Raw genomic sequence first — 20241 nt, 5'->3', positions numbered from 1 at the left:
TCAGTGTGGAGATTCCTCAAAAAGCTAGGATTAATGGTTCCATTTGACCCAGCGATTTTACTTCTGAGCATATTCCCAGAAAAATTGAAAACATCATATCACAGTGACATATGTACACCTATGTTTATAGCAGCACAGTTTATAATAGCCCAATATTGGAAATAATCCAAATGCCCATTAACTGAGAAATACATAAGACATGATTTTTTTTATACAATGAAGTACTACTCAGCTATAAAGAAGGATCACAATGAGGTTTCTATAGGTAAGTGGATGCAACTTGAGACCAAACTCATAAGTAAAATAAATCAAAGTCACATGTGTAAATACTGTATTTTTCCCTATTGTAAGAAACTGAAAGTATAAATAAGATACAAAACCTTCTATAAATATTGTGAAAGGGTAAGAAACTTTTCAAATGGGAAAATTAACTCACCTAGGCTAAAGAAGAAAAGAAGGAAAGGAAAAGATAAAGGATGTAAATTTGTATATATTTGCTTAAGATAGCTAAGATGATTGTACTACTAATTCTATTAGTTGTTGGAATAAAACAATTATTCATAGGAGTATATCAATTTTGGATGAATGTATCTGTTAATCTGAGCAAATCATTTGAAGATAATTATGCACAATGACAACCTTTGTTATTTTTCTACCACTTTGTTTTCAATGCCTATATTGTTATTGTTTGGAGTTTTCTGTTACTATTTTATGTGTCAGTTTTTTTTTATTTTTTCTTGTTTTTTTGTTATGTTTTGTTTTTTTCCTCTAATATAGAAAGAATAGATGTACATGTGTAGGATTATACATGCCTAGAATTTCTCCTAAATAATTTACAAAAATCTATTTTGCTGTGTTTGTTGCCATGAACAGCTATTTTGAAGAAATTGAGACATTATGGTGGCCATTACTGATTTTGTATCACCTTGTTTTGAAGTTCTATAATGATTTCTTTCTTTGTTTTGATTGGTTTGTCTGTTTTTTATTATTCTATTTTAATATGTGTGAGGGTATGAACACTATTTTGAAGAAAACAAGAGACATTATGGTAGCATTGTTGATTTCCTATTTGTCTGGGTTTGAAGACCTTTCATTCTTTTCTTTTGATTTGTTTTATACCATTTTGCTTTGTTTGCATTTATTATGTGTGAAGGTATGGATAACTCTTTTGAAGAAAACAAATGATATTTTGGCAAAACACTGTTGGTTTCTTGTTGTCTTGTTTTGAAGTCCTGTGTTGTTTGCATTGCTCTGCTCTGATCTTCCTTGTTCTGTTGTATTTTGTTTTATTCTTTTTTAAATATAATAAAAATCGTATCATAATTCTATAGCATGCTATTTGATAAAGACATAAAAACTTTCATTGTTCACACTTATCTGTGTAGATGACTAATCTTATACCTACAGAACGAAATCAAATTACAAAATTAAATAAATACAACTGCATTACAACCACTGATTACAAGTGTTTGTACTTGTCAATCATTTTATTTACCAATTTTTCTTTATAAATATTACTTGAGTTAAACTATAAAATTTTAGTAGAAAATTATTTTTATTTTTATATATTGAGATTCTGTACAAAATTTTTAAAAGGCAGCTGCATTAATGAACAAGTTTTCAAACTATTTTTGACAGTGAGGTAGGCATTTAACTTGCTAGATTGTTCACTAACATGATGTGTTAGAGTTTTATGTAGGATGAGATAGAAATCTATTTTATCTAATAATAAGTTAACATTTATTAAACTCTTCCTGTATCAGAATAGGTATGGTTTATGTTGTTCTAACAATTACATCTATAATTTCAGTATTGAACCATTCATGTTCTTTGTCTCTTAAGGATTGTTCATGCTTCTGTCCCATACTATCTTCACTCTAGAATGCGAGCTAATAGACCAAGGTCTGTATGAAACACTAAAGTTATACAGCAGAAGATAACAGGACAATAACATTCAACACGTAGATTTTATAGACATCTGCCTGAATGCAATACATGACATTTTTGATCATACTTCATTTGCCAAACCAAATGCCTGGCCATGACTACATTCAAGAGAGCAGAGATAAGTATTCATTCCACAGCAACAAGTACTGCAAGAAGCGACACAGATTGTAGATAAACTGGTCTACTTGTTAGGAAAATTACTATAGTTTGCATTCTGGAGGTGAATAAATGGAGGTGCAGTGAGTTGAAATGATTTTCCAAATGTCTCAGAGCTAAGTTGTATCTAATTTAGAACTGAGAATCAAACTATTTTGATTTCAAATCTTATGATCTTAACCAAAGGTAATCCTTGGGTTGGGCTCCCACTTAACTAACTAGTCCTAGACTACATTGGATTTATTAAGTAGGTTACAAAATAATTCTAAAACCTGTGGCTCCACAGAAGCCTTCAGTATAATTCATAGTCTACTTCATGTATTAACATGATTTCTGCAGCAATGAAAGTTCCAATCATCTTTACACATAAAAATAAAAAAATTCAAAATAGTGGTAGAGTTCATTGCAGCTCAATTTTTATTACCAAATCTTTGTATAGTTGTAAAGATTATGGCTAGCCTCAGAATTAAATACAACATACTATCTAGTATTTTTGTAGGATAGATATAAGCCACCAAAGGCATAAACTTATCTAAGACAGCTTACAGAGTGCTCTCCTAACTTATGATCAAGAAAAAAGAGGCTTTGAAGCAAGGAGATTTGTTGAGATGACTGTGAGTTATAGTGGACCCTAGGCCTTAGAGGTTGAGGGACTCTCATCCTAAGAAAAACAAAAACCACTAATATACTCACTTCTGAGAGGAGCTTAGACACAAGGCAACTGAAATTATATAACTGAGGACCCCTAACAAATTGGAGCAATAAATTCCTAAGCACAAAAGTACCAAACTCACAATCTAAAGGCAAAATCCTATGGATAAATTTGTTGACCATAGCAGCAATCTCCAGATCTCTCCTTCCTTATTTCCTAATACTCATGTTTTAGCTAAAACATTTGTAAGATTTTAAGAATGTAAGTACTGAAAGTCTTCTTTCAATATAATTTATAAACTAATTCATTTATGTATACCTGTGATTTAACTAGTGATATTAAGCCAGTGTTATCAAGGTAAAGGCTAAATTTTAACAAAGTTATGGTAACTTGTTCATTCTCCAAGATAGTTGAAACTGGGCATTTGTTACCATATTTCCAACATATCACACATTGTCTAACCCTTAGTTTATGCTAGGAAGTAGTTGAATGAATGAATGAGAAATCAGTTCCCTTCACACTATGCACAAGTCACATAGACTTTGCCCAAATTGTTTCTACCTTCCTCATCCCTCCCCATTTAGACTGGGCCACCATCACTGGCTAAATGCTACCAAGGTTTGGGGTGGGGTAGCAATGTAAGGAAGGTGGTTGATTAGCCAACAAAATTCAAATTTCAAATTCTTTCTTCCCACATTTCCCTTTAAGAGAAAACAAGGTAATGAAATCCTGGAGAAGGAAAAATGTTTACCCACTATGTGCCTCATATGTTTCCAAAACACAGTCTTCACAGATTCCATTTTTTTTTCTAGCGCAGTTTACACTCTCCAAGTGAAAAAGGCAGTCTAAAAAGGGCAGCATTCTTTATTAAACATTTTGGTCTTGATTTTCAGCCGTCAGTGGAACTAACCACATTTTGGCCTCAGAGAGGTTGCATTCCTGATTCTCTTTGCCACCTCACTTATGAGGCAGGGGAGGGAAGCAGAGTGCCAGAGAAAAGGCATCAGCTTGGCGTCTGTGGCATAACCACTCAGTAAATTCCATTCTCTGCAAAATCCACATCTCCTTCCTGTAGATCCTGTGGCTGAGGCCCACAGCTAGGGGCAGAAGATACACAGACAGTGTCCTCATTTACATCAGTATTTTTTCTTCTACCAAGGGCAGAATGGTGAAATGTCTACCCAAAGGAACAGGGACTATATCCTTTCCTGAATACAAGAAGAAACTTTTTTCTTTAGGCTGTCTTGACATACAAGCTCTTCTTTTGCAATTCCAAGAGTTAGTTGTCTGAAAGATTGAGCTTTGAACCACTGCCATTGCCAGGGTCTTCTAGCAGATTTGTAAATATTTCTTAGCTATGACATGATTTCTAAAAATGAAACTCAATACAAGATTTCTGAGATACATATCTACCTATATCAGCTTCTGAGGACTCTCCACAAACCCAAGTGCATACAGAATGCAGTTTAAAGGGCTTCCCTTGCAGGTAAGGTATATAATGAAGGGTTATATACTATGCTTACTGGTATTTGTACTGCAGCCCTGTGTTCAATGCCTGGCACACAAGAGGAGCATCATAGTAATAGATCCAGTGAATGGGAGTTACAAGCAATTAGTAGCAGTTGCTGATCCTTCCAGGGTTTGTCATACAGTGACTTATATGTGCCTGTGTTTGTCCATTGAAAGAAAGAGGAAGTTCAAGCAGACATTTGGAGTGCATGAGAGTTAAAACGAGTGGCTAAGTCTTTGATGAGGAGCTTGCAATAGTTAGTGAAAAGAGGTGCTGAATGATGGTTGGCTCAGCAGAATGCTAGGTTTGTAGACTTGTGGAGCAGAATAATTCATCTTATTATTCATTTATTGGGCAGTACTGGGTGCCTGCCATGTGTCATGCTTAACAGCTTTTTCCTTTCCATCTTTTATTTATTTCATTTTATTTTTTTTATTTGAAAGAGAAACAAGACCAAAAAAACATGAAACAGGTTTTCAAAACAGGTTAGTAGGACAGTTACAATAATTAATACTTTTCATACTGTTGCCTTCATAATAGTTATTCAGAGTATAAGATATAGGCATGATATGTTATCCAAATAATATTAGCACAAACTTTCCTTAGAAATAAAGATGACAAAATATCTTTGCTTTCAAGGGCCCTTTGGTCTAATGAAAGGGACAGATATGAAAATCAAAGAGTACCAACATTTACTGTAATAGTCATCTCAAATCTATTTAGTGGACCAGTCTTTTCTTCTCTAGAAGGCTTGATGTCTTAGGCTTTACTGAATCCATAGGCTTCCACTGTTCAGGGAAGAGTGAATACCAACAAGTCATTTCTTAGCTTTGACTGTCAGATATGATTTTGTTTTTAGGCCTATCCGTGAAGTTTTTTAAAGTGAGATCCAAAATTAAAATACTTAATGAAAAAAGAAGGATAAGATGCAAAAACAGTTTCATAAATAAGGAGGGACAGAAAGGTTATAGTGAGAGAAGGGGAATGGGAAAAAGAGGAAACAAGATATAACATGTACAAGTACAAATTCCCTATGATGAATATGATTGTTATCTATATCTAAATTGTACCAATAAACAATTTAAAAAATTAAAATACTCTAAGCACAAAAATGCATATTAATTCTCACTAATCATTTACCTAAAATTAGCATTTATATTTATGTATGTAGGTGACAAACCACAGTAAAGACATGTTCCTATGACTTTGTCACTAGTAGAAACACAGAAATTTTTAGACCAAATTAACTTTGCTTTAGCTATCTCAAAAGGTTATCCATAGTCATCTTTACATTAGAATTATTGTGGTTAATATGAATGACACTACAGCTTCTCAATCCATTGTTAAACTAGTCTCTCATGAATTTATGTTTATACTCAGATAACTATATTCAACATAATGAGACTCTTACAACTCTATGTGCTTTATTTTCTTCATTTAAAATCATTATTTGAGGGAGAGGATCATGGATACCAACAGACTTATAAAGGAAACTACCATATTTTGAAATAGTTAAGAACCTTTGCTGAGCAATAGTTTCAAGAGTGAGGTTTTATCAAGGAAGAGAAGAATTTTCAACCACCGAAAACTTCCTTCATACAGTTGTTCTTTAGTATCCAGAGGGGATTAGTTCCAAAACACTCATCTCCATGAACATCAAAATCCACAGGTACTTAAATCTTTTATATAAAATGGTATAGTGCTTATATGTAATTTATGCATATCTTCCTCTACACTTTAAATAATTATTTCTAATACCTATAATATATACATGCTATGTAAATAGCTGTTTTGTTATTCATGGAATAATGGCAAGAAAAATCTGTGCGTACTCAGTATAGAGACAAAATTTTTTGGAAGATTTTGATTTACAGCTGCTTGAATCTATGAGACCCTCTGAAGCAATGAGCCAACTACATATCCAAAGCACAGGGTTTTTTTTTTTTTTTTGATAAACCACGAGTGAAGAGAACTCAGTGTAAGATGTAAATGAAGTTCAGGACTACCTAAAGGTGGGAAGAATATCTCTGGAACAGGGAATGCGCAAATGTGGAAAAGTGCAAGAATGAACAGACAGATATCAGAGGGACTTGATGTAAATCACATGAGCAGTGAGGCTATCCCACACCTGAAATGAACTGAGAAGATATGAAAGCCCTGTGAAGAATACCTGCATTCCTGTGGTAAAGCGTGCAGACAGGAGGACAGCAATAGTTTTGGGAGACATAGGCCTAATGAAGTACTTCTCTTTCTTAATTGCTTGCATCTAGCACACAAAACAGCCAGAATTCAAAGGAGGAGAGAGCACCACTGGGGCACCAGAAACCAAAATTTGGCATGAAGAGGATGCAGAATCAGATGATTGAGCAACCATAAAGAAAAGGCTGAGTATGGATTTTTAATAATACTGCAAACAATGAAGTCCCTTAAAGAGCAGAGGGGACACAGTGCACACCACACTTCAAAAATGTAGAGGTTTTTCAGATTAGACATCCCATAACACACAGCAGTGTATAACCAGAAGAATGATCATAAATCCAAGGTTCTGTCAAGTCTGCTTCCCCCAAATGTCATACTTTATGAGGATTGAAAGTGAAGTCAAAACATACATGGCTAAACTTTTATAAAAGGCAAAATCTTCCAATTAGCACAATGAATTTTGTGCCTGTAGTCTCTCTCCCCTACTTAACAGTGTCAAAAGTCCTCCAAGTAGTTTAGCTCCAATTCTAGAGAACATTTTTACATACCTGAGTGGTGGGGTGTACATTCTAACCCTGCTGATTGTATTTTGGGGCTGATACAGAAGGCATTTAAGAATTATGGTGTATGTGTTTGAAAGCCAATATAAAAACCAGCTCAGAGTCATGAGAAAGACAAAGGGAGAAGTGTTCAGTTTCATCAATATGTAGGAGGTAGGACAGTTGTCTGAGGAAAGGCTGTACTGAGGAGACAATACTTGAGCTGTGACTTGAAAGATAAGCATGATCTTTGGAGATAATACAGCACTTTTCTTGATCACTCTTCTTGTTTGAGAAACTAAGAAGTTACATGAAGTGATTTGAAGAGTACCAAGAAGGCTCTCTACTGCCTTTCCCAAATGTCACCCAGATCACCATTATTCAAGAGTTGTTCTTTTGTTTTTACTTGATTTATAGGCTAGTGTTTCTCAAACTGTAATATACATCTGAATCACCTGCAGATCTCATTAAAATATACATTATGATTAAGTAGGTCTACGGTGGGCCCTGAGATTCTGCATTGCTAATGAGCTTGAAGGGGATACTGGTGCTACTGCTCCATGGATCATATTTTGAATATATGTAGCTAATAATATCTCATATTTACCATGTTCTGATATCGTGGTGGACATTATAAAAACCTTTCTAATGTCACTACTTCATTTCGTTTACATGACAAACTTTTGAGGAAGCAGAATTACCAATAATAAAATCCAGAGAATTTTCAGTAATCATCTAAGGTCACTATTGTGAAGAAGTTGGGATGGAGTACAAGCAGTCTCTTCTTGAATCCTAACTGCTAGTTATTATACTCTAATGCTTCCTGGAGGAGGTAATAACTTAAAGTGACAGTTTCAGTTCTGTTTTTGTGTTATTTCTAAGAAGTTGGATATTTTTATAGCAGCCAGTATATCTAACAGATATAAGTATAATTGATCTGTTTAGCAAGACTGACAAACCCAAAGCCCAGTTTCTCAGTCACTCCACTCATGTCACATAGCAACCCCAAAATACCACCCAAGACTCCTGTGGCTCTAGGATACTCAGTTTATAGCTTTGTGCTCTGAGATAGGACGAGTTGCCTTTTCTGGAAAGATTACTGGACAATGCATTAAGAGTGAACTCAGCATCTGGCTGGAAGTTCAAACAGGGATATTGGAACAAGAAGGGACATAGGAAAAAGAGATAGAAGGTCACAAATAGCTATGTTAGTGTTTTCTCGTAGTTTGTTCTATTTTGATAACATTCTGAAGCTTGGCTGGGTGTATTCTTTGTCTCTTTTTTTCCCCACCATTTATTTGGGTGGGGAAAATGAACAAAATATCTATGAACAAAAATATCTATGAACAAAATGAACAAAAATATCTATGAACAAAAATACCCTCCTGCTAGGGAAGCTTTTTAAAACATCTGGGTTTACGGCTTTAAAACTTTAATCCGTGAAACATGGAGCTCCCCTAGATCCTTCAGTCCCACTAGCAGATAGAATGAAAGGTAGGGAAAGTAGAGGAGTTTAATTGGGTTCAAGACTAACCATCCCAGCAACAGAGAGCCTGAGACCATAAAGAATGGGAAGCTGATGATTTTTGTTCCTGATACAGACCATTCTGCTACAGGCATTCTACTATGGGAATTCTGAGTCATCTGCTGAGTGCAGACAAATCCTATGTCTCTTGGTTTTGATACGGGTCATGGAATGCTTCTCACCACTTGTCTGACCCTGATCATTTCTTCTTTTTCAGTCAAAGGAGAATGTATGACCTGATTTTTAATAAATTCTGAAAATAGATTCTAGAAATCTATTTCATTTATGCATGTGTATGAATTATACTTCTGTATGCAGTTCAACTCTAGAATTGTCTGTGATCATGCTTTAGATTCTTGAATTCAGCTATTTGCTCATGTGTCACATCCTCAAAAAGTTTTCTCTAACTCTCTTTCTAAATAAGCACTCCCATTTCTTACTTTGTATTCTTCACAGCTCTTATTTTTACTGGACTTCAAATTGTGAATTTATGTGCCTCCTCTATTAAACTCTGAGTTCCATCTGACTACTGTTTCCTACAAATCTAAACTAATGGCAGAGCCATAATATATGTTCAATAAATATTTATTTAATGACTAGATATGTAAATTAACCCAATTCCCACTTAAGCATAGACTTATTTATTAGACCTAAAGTTTTTCAGGAAAGGGCACATGACATGATTTTGTGTGTTTTCTGGAACACAATAGTGGTTCGAAAATTAACCTAACGAAAAAGAGAAGCCAGCAGGGTGCGAAATTCTGCTTGAACTACTGATTTTTATTCTGTATGAGAGCATTATGGACTCTCATCCTAGGAAGGTATAATGCCAAAATTAGAATCACTTAGAAAGCATTAAACACTTTTAACATTTCCAATATAATTCTAGTTTTCAAAATATTTAAAAATTTTAAAAGCTATAAGGTGAAAGTATGAAAATAGATTATTTTCTTGATACAAGCTACAAAAAGGACCTAAGATTTCTTTAAAAAAATCAAAATGTCATCATGGTCTCTAATGGTTGCAGGCAGTACTGTATCAATAGTCCCTATGGGCACTTTTTACTAGAAAATTCTGATTCTAAGCCTGCACTAATTCAATAGCATGTGATCTGGCTATCTAGTATCTCTTTCCTAAAAACTATTTCTAACAAAAGAAAATGCTGCTCAAATTGTTTTCTCCATTATAAAAAAATGCTGTGAAAATTACCAAATCACAATGAAGCTGCAGTCAAAGAAGTCCTGAATTAACAAGAGGAGGGTGCCAGAAAACAAGGCAAATTTTCTCTCTCTTTAACTCCTCCACTCTTATCACATTCAGTTTTCCAACACAATGGTAGCCATTTAACAGGTGAGTGTTTAACTTAGGTAAACCCATACTGGTTCATAGAACTGACATTGTTAGGAGCAGCAAAAGGTAGACCTCAACGGTTTAAATGAAACTCTGTCCTCGAATGACTGTAGAGAATGAAAAGTACCACGTATCCAACGTGGACTGCATCCATTAGTATCCGAACACTCTGCCAAGTGAGCAGGAACATATTTTTTTTATTTTTAAATCACTGTTTAAAAATACACAAATAATACCTGCTCATTGAGAAAAATGAGGAGAATACAAATGTTAGGTCATAAATATGATAAAAAACTTAGGGATAGTGACTGCTCTTATATTGATATTCCAGAACTTTCTCTAAGTATATGTACATAATCATAATTTTCAGAACTACAAATTAAGATGAAGTAAAGTATGCAATAATTTAGGGAATGAAATCTGTAATAGTTATTTAAAAGTAGAATTGCAGAATTAACAGAGTAATTATCTTTTAAGGTTTATATTACCTGTTCCATGGCAAATTTTGATATTATCATACAAAATAAGTTTTATGTAGTATATTATAATAAACAACTATTATTACTACAAGAGCAATAAAAACTTCCTGAGCTCTGACTATATTCCAGTCACTCTTTGAAATACACAACTTAAAAAGTATCCCATTTAATGTCCATTGTAATTCTATGCAATATGTACTATGATGTGCACTTTACATATTGGGAAAATGAGATAAGTATACTTTAAGTAATTAATTAAAATTGTGCAACTAGGAAGTCACAGAGTCCAGAATAGAACTCAGAGAGACTGCACTATATAATCTTAATCATGATTATCACCTTTGTAAGTTTTATAAAGCAAACACTCAACCTTAAGCTTTTGAATTCTAGTCCACAGCCTCAATTATAGTTATTCCCTCATATTTTCCACACTTGTTATCTCCCGGGTATTTGTCATCTTTCATTCATCAAATCAACTACTTGTCCAGAGAGCGTGCCACCAATTTCTTGGCCTCAAAAGATAAAATACCAAATGCAAAATTTCATGTTTAAACCAAAAGTGAAATTGAAAAGCATTCAAAAGAAGAACCAGTGCTTCAGTTTTGGCAGCAGTATCAATCCCTGGTGACAATCCAGTGAAAATGCTTTTTGTTTTGATAGAGTGCTCATATTTTAAACAGGCATCAAATATTTCCTGAACCTCTAAGTCAATTTTACACTCATATTTATTTTCCAGGTGAAAAAGAAAAATAGAAATAAAGTGAAACAACATTTTACATCAGACTAATAAGAGAATAACAATAATACATTTTTGTTATGATTTTGCTCTAGATGGCCTCCCAAGGCTCATGCAGTTATGGAGGTCGCTGAATGCAGCACTGGTGATTGGTTCATTGTCTAGCACCAAGAATGGGAGTGTGAGTTCTGCACCCACCAGGGGCGGAATTGACATATAATATAAGAGAGGGAAGAAGGTGTATTTTTTCCACTTTTGCCCTTTTTCCTCTTGCTGCTTATAGCTGCCATGAATGACTGCCCCTCCACTGTGTCATCCAGCCTTGGAGCCACTTGAGTATGGACAGGAACTTCCAAAACTGTAAGACAAATAAATCTCCCCTTCTCTAATTTGGGCATCAAGTACTTTGTCTCAACAATCAGAGAAAAGTAACCAAGACAATTGTGTATTGTTATGTTCATAATAGTTACTCAGAATTCAAAATATAAGCATGAAATATTATCCAAATGATAAAAGCAAATTTTTTGCAATAAACTAAAAGAAACTAGCTGCATAACTCTCTTAACTATCATGTGTGTGTGTGTATGTTAATATATACATAGATAGATATCCCTTTTCTTTTCCTTCCTTTCTCCTTTTCCTTATAGATTTTCTTTTTCTTTTCAACAATTTCTTCCCAATTCAAAAAATCTATTATACATTTTGAATATTATTTACTCTTTCAGTCTCCCCCACTAGTGAGACAATATGATGTTTACACATGTGGGTCTGATTTATTTCACTTATGAGTATGGCCTCAAGTTGCATCCATTTACCTATAACAGTCTTGAGTTTATCTTTCTTTATGACTGAGTAGTATTCCATTATATTAAAAATTACTTTTTATCCATTCTTTGGTTGATGGGCATTTGGGTTGTTCCAAAAGTTAGCTATTACAGATTGTGCTGATATTGCCCGGAAGGGGCATAGCTGGGTTGAATGGAACCTCTAATCCTATTTTTTAAGGAATCTCCACACTGATTTCCATAGTGGTTGAACCAATCTACACCACCACTAACAATGGAGAGGAATTTGTTTTTCCTCACAGCCCTGCCAGCACCTATTGGTTGATTTCCTGATGGTAGCCTTTCTTTTAGGAGAAAATAGAATCTCATGGTAATTTTCATTTACATCTCTTGCGTGACCAGTGATATTGAACACTTTTTCACACACTTGATGCTGTTTCTATTTCTTCATTTGAAAAGTGTGTATTCATCCCAGATGGCTATTTTTGGATTGGGTGTTTGAATTCTGGTGATCTGATTTTTTTTTCAATTCTTTATATGTTCTAGGTATAAGTCATTTATCTGAAAAACAACTGGCTATAACTTTTTCCCACTATATAGTTTGCCTTTATGATCTGTTGGTGATTTCTTTTATTGTACAGAAGCTTTTTAATAAAGTGAGATCCCATTTGTTGATGCTTTGTAGTATTTCCCATGTTGTTTGAGTTTTTGTTCATAAAGTCTCTGCCTACACCTCTGTTTTCAAGATTTCTACCTATTTTGTCTTCCAGTAGACTTAGTGTTTCTGTTTTAGTGTTTACATCTTTGATCCATTTTGACTTCAGTTTAGTGCATGGTGATAGGCATGGGTCCAGTTCTAGTCTTTGGCATGTGGAAAGCCAGTTTTTCCAGAACCATTTATTAAAGAGACCATCTCTTTTCATGTGAAGTTAAATTATCATTATTTGAAGCTGATATTGCTACTCTACATAGACAACTCCAAAAACTCCACTGACAGACTTCTAGGCTTAATAAGCAAATTCAGTAATGTAGTTGTATATAAAGTAGACACTCAAAACATCAGTATCATTCCTGTACACAAGAAACAAACACACAGAAAGAATTAAGGAAACCACATCCTTCACAATAGCATTCAAAAAAACGAAATATATAAGAATCAATATAACAAAGAGAGTAAAGGATCTATACACCGAATATTACAATACTGTGACAAATGGGGTTGAATAGGACATCAAAAAATGGAAAGATATCACTCGCTCACTAATAGGAAGAACCAACATAGTGAAAATGGCCACATTCCCAAAGCTGTTATACAGATTTAATGGAATCTCAATCAAAATTAAATTAGCATACCTAACAGAACTAAAGAAAATGTTCCTAAAATTCATGTGAAACTTGAAGAGACCTATAATAGCAAAAGCAATTCTGGGTAACAAAGGCAAGTCAGGAAGCACCACAGTCTCTGACTTGAAATTATACTACAAAGATTCTGTTATAAATTCAGCATGGTATTGTCTGAAAAGAAACAGACTTGAGGATCTGAGGAACAGAATAGAAGATGCAGATGTGACTCCAAACACATTCGGCCTCCTTATCATTGACAAAGGGTCCATATACTTAATTTTATTGCAAATATTTATAAGCGACTGTCTCTAGGAGTTCAACAGTATGAAGTGACTCTGTCCTTGTAGCTTTTACCTCTAAGATGGCTCACTGCTTATAAGTACTGTTTTTCTTCCACTTTTACCACTGAAGGAGCTTGAACTTTAACTGTGTTCAAAAAAGCAGAGGGAATAATCATGCTTGATCTAGATTTGCATCTTGTTTTCACAAACAAAAACTACATGATATTGAGGAAGTGACAGCCTTTCTATGATTTATTAAGTTCATTTATTAGGGGAAGATAATCTAATGACTCCTATTTCAGGGACAGTTTTATAAGGTGTATTCAGAATGGGAGGGGCTATTGTCATTGAAGAGTTACTGTTTCCTGTTCATTAAGATCACAAATATTGGGGTCAAGACTTCAGATTTCAATATTGTCTGTGATTTTTTAGCTTTAAGATCTTGGGCAATTTATTTTTCTATGTCTCAGTGTCTTCATTTGAAATGTGAGATGCCTATATCATAGAGTTTGTATGTCTTCACTCAACAAGTTAATTTATATGAAATATTTAGAAGTGTGCCAGATACACATTAAATTTATATGCTTGTTGCTATCATTATTGAAGCACCATAAGGCCTATCTTAAAGAGACATAAAATGATGAAGATGTGGATAGAGTGGGTCATTCATTTATTGCCTATGGGAATACAAAATGATCCAGCTGCAGTGGAAAAATAGTTCACTGATTCCTTAAAAACAAGCCCAGAATTACCATAAGATCCAGCATCCAGCAAGTCTACTATTGGTATATACCAAAAGTATAAAAACTTGGACATTCAAGAGAAATCTTGTATGCAAATATTCATAATAGCATTATATGCAGTAGAAGGAAACAACCTAAATGTTAACTGACTGAGAATGGATAAATAAAATATGTCACATTCAAAAAATGGAATTTTATTTGGTTAAAAAAGATGAAAGAAGTACTGACACATACTGCAACATGGATATGTTTGGAAGCATAAGTAAAAAAATGAATCACTTATGGTTATGCATTGCATGATTCTATTTGTGTGAAATATCCAAATTAGATAAATCCATTGTGACAGAAAGAAGAGTAGTGATTTCCTAGATCTGGAGCAAGGAAACATAGGGAAGAGGAATGAAGATTGACTGCCAATATTTATTCAGTTTCTATTTAGCCTGTGAAAATGCACAAAAATTTGTAATAATGATCATACAATTTTTGAAAGTAATTAAATACATTTGATTATATACTTACAAGGATGAATTTTATGGTAGGTATTTTGTACTTCAAAGTTACTATTAGAGGCTTATGTGGGTTAGAAGAATTAACTTCGCCTCAAATCACTTTGCTAGTGATTTTTCTGTGAAGAGATAGAATACTTTAGTGATCATATCAAAATGGTCGTATCAAAGGTGAGTGAGTCCCTTTCCTGAGTAGTGGAAACTAGGTTGCACAATGGTCCTCTAGGATCTTTGTAAACAAGTTATATGTTTTGAGTCACATTGTGGCCTTAAGGATACTCACTGTACTTTTTTTTCATGCTGCAAGTACACCAAGAGAGAGACCATAGACCTTGTTTCCTGTTTTTCATGAATAAATTAATAGATAAATGGGCAAGGAAACCAGCATTTGGATTCTAATGTCATCTCTGCTACTTATAATATATGCAACATCTAAAAAACAATTTAAATTTCTTCAAACTCAATTTCTTACAAAACTAAGAAAATAACATCTGCTTTAGAGACAATGTTTTAACTGAGATAATCTGTGCCATATGATAACTCAATAGATGTTAATTATCATCCCTTTTTATTGTACAAGTTAGAAAAGGCCTGGGACATTGAATCGCTCACTAGGGATTGACACTTTCCTAAGGACAAACTTGATGTAACATGGTATCTACCTTCAGTCATAGAAGTTAGCAAGACATGGGAACCCATAAAACACCAGGATTGGGAAAGCTCACCAGAAGAGTTCAGCTAGTGTAAGGATTGCATGTAACAGAGAGTTCTAAAATGCCACATTCCTGGGCAACTTGAAGACTCTGGCTTAATATAAATGATTGAGCAAAGAAATAATTGGCAAGGGAATGTACCAGGAATTCAACTCACAACCTCACACTTGTAATGCAAGCACTGCGCCACTGAGCTATAACCTTGGCCCCCAATCTTTAAATTAATTATATTAGTCAAAGCAGAATTATGCAGGAGGAAAATCCAGTCAGCATATCTACAAGGTCATGCTTATGCTTTCATTTTAAAGGCCAAGTTTCAGGTTCTTCATTAAATTTAGAAGAAACTACCTGAATTTGGCTCCTTGGTGTCCCATCTCTTATGGTAAATAACTAAAAAATGATAGCACCCTCATTTGTTAAGGTCCTGAATTGAGAAGCAAACTGTCAGCTAAATAAGTAAATAATTGGCTTACTTGAGAAAATAAACACAAGATAATTTGCTAACTTGTTTTCCAAAGTTGATACTATCAAATCTGACAATTATGTCTATTTATTCTAAGCATAAAGTATATGTCATGTATTTCACTTATTTGTAAGCTACACAAATTACCAAGGATGATACTGCAAGCCTATGAGAAAAAAACCCTGTGAGGCAGTAGACCTTAATGGTTAAGAATACAGCCTTGCTTTTACTTAGAGATGAAAGTCTAGGCTAATGTAGGAAATAATCCAACATCACCTCAACACGCACCACAAATTCACACATTCTAAACATGCAGAAAGTTAAGTCCAGGTGCCAAAAACAAAGATCATACACCAAATTGCAATTACAGCTCAAAGACATAGTTGAACCAAGTATAGTTTTGATGGTCTGGAGTTTTAAAGCTTAAAAGAAGATAGGAATCAAAGTTGCATATTCTATATATAGCAGAGACTAAGAATTTGTACATCCTGGGGAAAAAGGGAAAAAGGAAAATGTGTCATCTCCTTTGAAAAAAAAATGTAATCCTGTGAACTGTGATTGTATGGACCCTGTTACAACTCATAGGTAGAAATGAAACCAACTTGAAAAATCAATGCTCCAGATGATGTGATAAGAAATAAGAAAAAAAGAAAAATTGTGGTGAATATAAAACACCAAATAGCATGTCAATAAGTGTAATAAATATAAGTGGATTATAAACACCTTGTTGAAGAAAAAACTACTCAGATTGGTTATAAGAAATTCAGTTATATGTTTCCTACAAGACAAACCATCAAGATAAAATGAAACCAAGAAATTGAAAGGAAAATTAAAAACACAATGGAGACATCTTAAAATATAATGTGAAAATTAAAATTAAGGCAAGGAGATACTTCTTAAAAGACACAAAATAAACATCCACTAATAATAAAGTTAACTGGTATGTATCTGAAAATACAGCATCAGAATATATAAAGTGAAGTTTAACAGAATCAGATTGAGAAATTATCAATCTGTAATCCTAGAGGTGCTAGCACAATTATTTTAAAAACTGATAAAGTAGACAAAAGTTAATAAGATGTGATTAAACAAGTTGATAAAAATCTGATATACCTGGTAAAGCTATATATTATTATTACAACAATATGTTATTCTTGAGGAAACAAAACTGTGGTGATGATAAAAAGACAAGAGGTTTCAAGAGATTTGGGGGCATGAAGCAATGAAGAGGGAGCATATATTACATTCGAATGGCAACAAAACTACTCTGTATATAACTATGTATTTATATTACCGTTATACATTTTTTTCAAAAATCACAGAACCTGTAACTATTATTATAAATTGTCGGCTTCATGTAATAATATATCATATCAATATTGTTCATCAACTCTGGAAAATTTACTACTATTGTGAAGGCTCTTGATAGTGGGATGCTGTGTGTTGGAGGGAATGGAGTATGCACAAACTTTCTGTAGTTTTCACTCATTATTCTGTGAACTTAAAACTGCTTTAAAAAACAATATGTATGTATTTTTAAAACACACATGCACCAAATGCACTGTTGCAGAATAAATACTCCTTTTAATCATGCATGGAAAATATTGACCCTTCAATGATAGGACTGACATATTTGTTTATTTAGATAGTATTTTCAAAACTGGAAAAATATTTCATAGGTTTTTCTGCTATTCAAAGTGTGATAGCTACTGATAAAACACAGTTTAAAGTTCATTCTATCTTATTATTTTTTCTTTATCATTTTATTTTCCATGAACTCCAAAATAATAAATCAATCTCTGTTACATAACACTTACAGATTTCTGTGGTTTAAATATGTTGACTGTGACCAATTTTGAGCTGTCATCCTTATATCACTGAGGAAAGATGGACAGCAACACACTATTGCAGAGCATTTGTTCCATTCAGATGCAACAGATGCAAATAGCCTCGAGCATAAAAATAGTTAATTAGCATATTAAATTAGATAAGGATTTCAATATCTCTTAATTTTGTCTTTAAAATAATGTAATTAATTGTAATTTTGTAAGATTAATTTTTAATTATGGTATGTCTCAACAACAAGTGGAAAATTTCATGAAAATATGACATTTGACTTTACTTGGTTGGTAAGACCTGCTTCTTCCAGCATACCACTGGTGAGTATAGAGAAGGAAGAAATAATAAACATGGGCTTCCAGTCACTGCCTGGGAAGAGAAGCACACCTTTTAACTTTTTAAATATATAACAGAGGCTCTGGAAGAAACTGAGGAAAGATGGGATATGATAAAATAAGGTTTTGCAGAGAACAAGCTAGGTGCAAATACAACTGTCAAAATTTAAGAAAATTAGAGTTCTGAAGATGGTGGCTTGATAGGTAGTAGGGTAGAGAGCCTCTCTGAGAAAAACAACTCAGACACTAGAGTTTAACAACATGGAGAAGACCAGATGAAAGGAGAAGGATTCTTATGACCCAGGAAGAAACTGAGGAAAAAGTAAAAGAAGGAAAAACGTGGATGAAAGGTTGGAACCAGGCGCGCTCACTGGGACAGGTCCCATGCTATGTTGAGCGTGCCTTGGAGTTGGACAATTTATGGTCGCACTAAGGTTGCAGCCTCTGAAATTGGGAGTTGGTGAGTCCAGGGCCTTTGGCGGGAGGACGCAGCACAGTGTATTGTGAAGAACTGCATTAATTCCTCGTGAGTGCTGGAAACTGGGTCCTGGGGTGGGTGAGGCCAGCTGGAGGACCTATTGGAGTTTGGCAGGATGGGCCTAAACCTCAAACAGCAGTGCCATCAGTCAGCTGCCCTTGGCCCAAAGAGGACTGTTGGGACTTGCTTGGGCTGAGTCACGCCCCTAGTCAGGACCCAATAGTCAGGGACAAAACTATCCTGAACCTGTGACATCTGCACAGCACAGACTAACATGCTGAAGGCATTTGCCTGTTGACTGGCTTAGAGAAGAGGGGTCAGCCCACATCATCCCTGTGTGCACCTCAGATAACAGCAAACTGGAGAAGGCAGCAAACCCCAGCCTAAAAACTTCAGAAAAACTATAAGCAATATGGAAAGGGCCTGAGACCTCCACCATACACCTATCTGAAAGAAACCAGAAACACGACAAGAGAAAAAAATAAGAAAAAGTCTCCAGCTGCTGACCCTGGGAAAATAGGTCCAGAAGAGGTAAATACAGAAGAGATCCAGTGCAACAATCATGCAATATTGGCCACAACACCAATGGACATAAAGAAATACCTTTGTGACTTCATAGATGAACTTAAAACTGAAATTCTAACCCAAATGAGGTAAGATATAAAAAGATTAATAAAATAAATCCTAAGCCCCTCTCAAGAAGACACAGATGGAAGAATGGAGGAACCCAGAAAAAGAAGAGAAACCTTTGGTGAAAAATATAAACAAAATCTAGAATACATGAAAAAGACCCAAAGAGATTACCAGGAAATTAAAAAAACTCCATTGAAAGCTGGCAAAATGCCTTGCCAGAAACCAAAGTTAGCCTTTCAGAATTTGAAGATAGATTTTCAATGTGTGATCATGAAAGAAAAGAACTCTTAAAAATAACAAGAAACCAGAAAGTAACAATACAAAGGCTAGAAGATAAGAGGATCTAAAACTTAAGAATAAAAAACATGATCAAAGAAGCAGGAGTAAACACAAATTAATCATAGAAATAATTAAGGAAAACTTCCCAAGCATAGGAAAAAGAAATGATATCCAGATTAATGAAACATACAGAATTCTAGCCAACTACAACCAAAACAGAACTATACCCAGACGTATAATAATAAAGATCCCAGAAATTCACCACAAGAAAAGAATATTAAAAGTGGTCAAAGAAAAGAAACAGACTACCTATGAAGGAAAATCCATCAGAATAACAACAGACTTCTCAACACAAACTATCAAATCAAGAAGAACCTGGAGTGAAGTACTCCAAGCCCTGAAAGAAAATAACCTCCAACCCAGATTGATGTACCCTGAAAAACTCTCTCTCAAAATTAATGGAGAAACAAGATGCTTCCATGACAAGAAGGAACTGTGGGAGTTCATGACCACCAACTCAGTCCTACAAAAAATACTGAAGGATGTTCTAGAGAGAGAGAAAGAGAGAGAGAAATACCAGGATTCCAGCAACAGTGGCAGAGAGGCCTCAATGAATGGGGCAGACAGTGGAATGAAGAAGAAAAGTGGACAAACAATAGCAGAAAAATAGAATAGCAGAGATGAGGCAGAGAAGGTAGAGTATAATCTCTAAAATAGGTAGCCTTGATACACTAACAAAAAGAAACACA

The sequence above is a fragment of the Cavia porcellus genome, unplaced genomic scaffold, assembly GCF_034190915.1.
Source record: "Cavia porcellus strain 051 isolate PalLab524CR breed Dunkin Hartley unplaced genomic scaffold, mCavPor4.1 scaffold_3, whole genome shotgun sequence".
Classification (NCBI taxonomy): domain Eukaryota; kingdom Metazoa; phylum Chordata; class Mammalia; order Rodentia; family Caviidae; genus Cavia; species Cavia porcellus.
The sequence above is the reverse complement of the archived record's forward strand: the minus strand, read 5'-3'. Positions refer to the sequence as shown.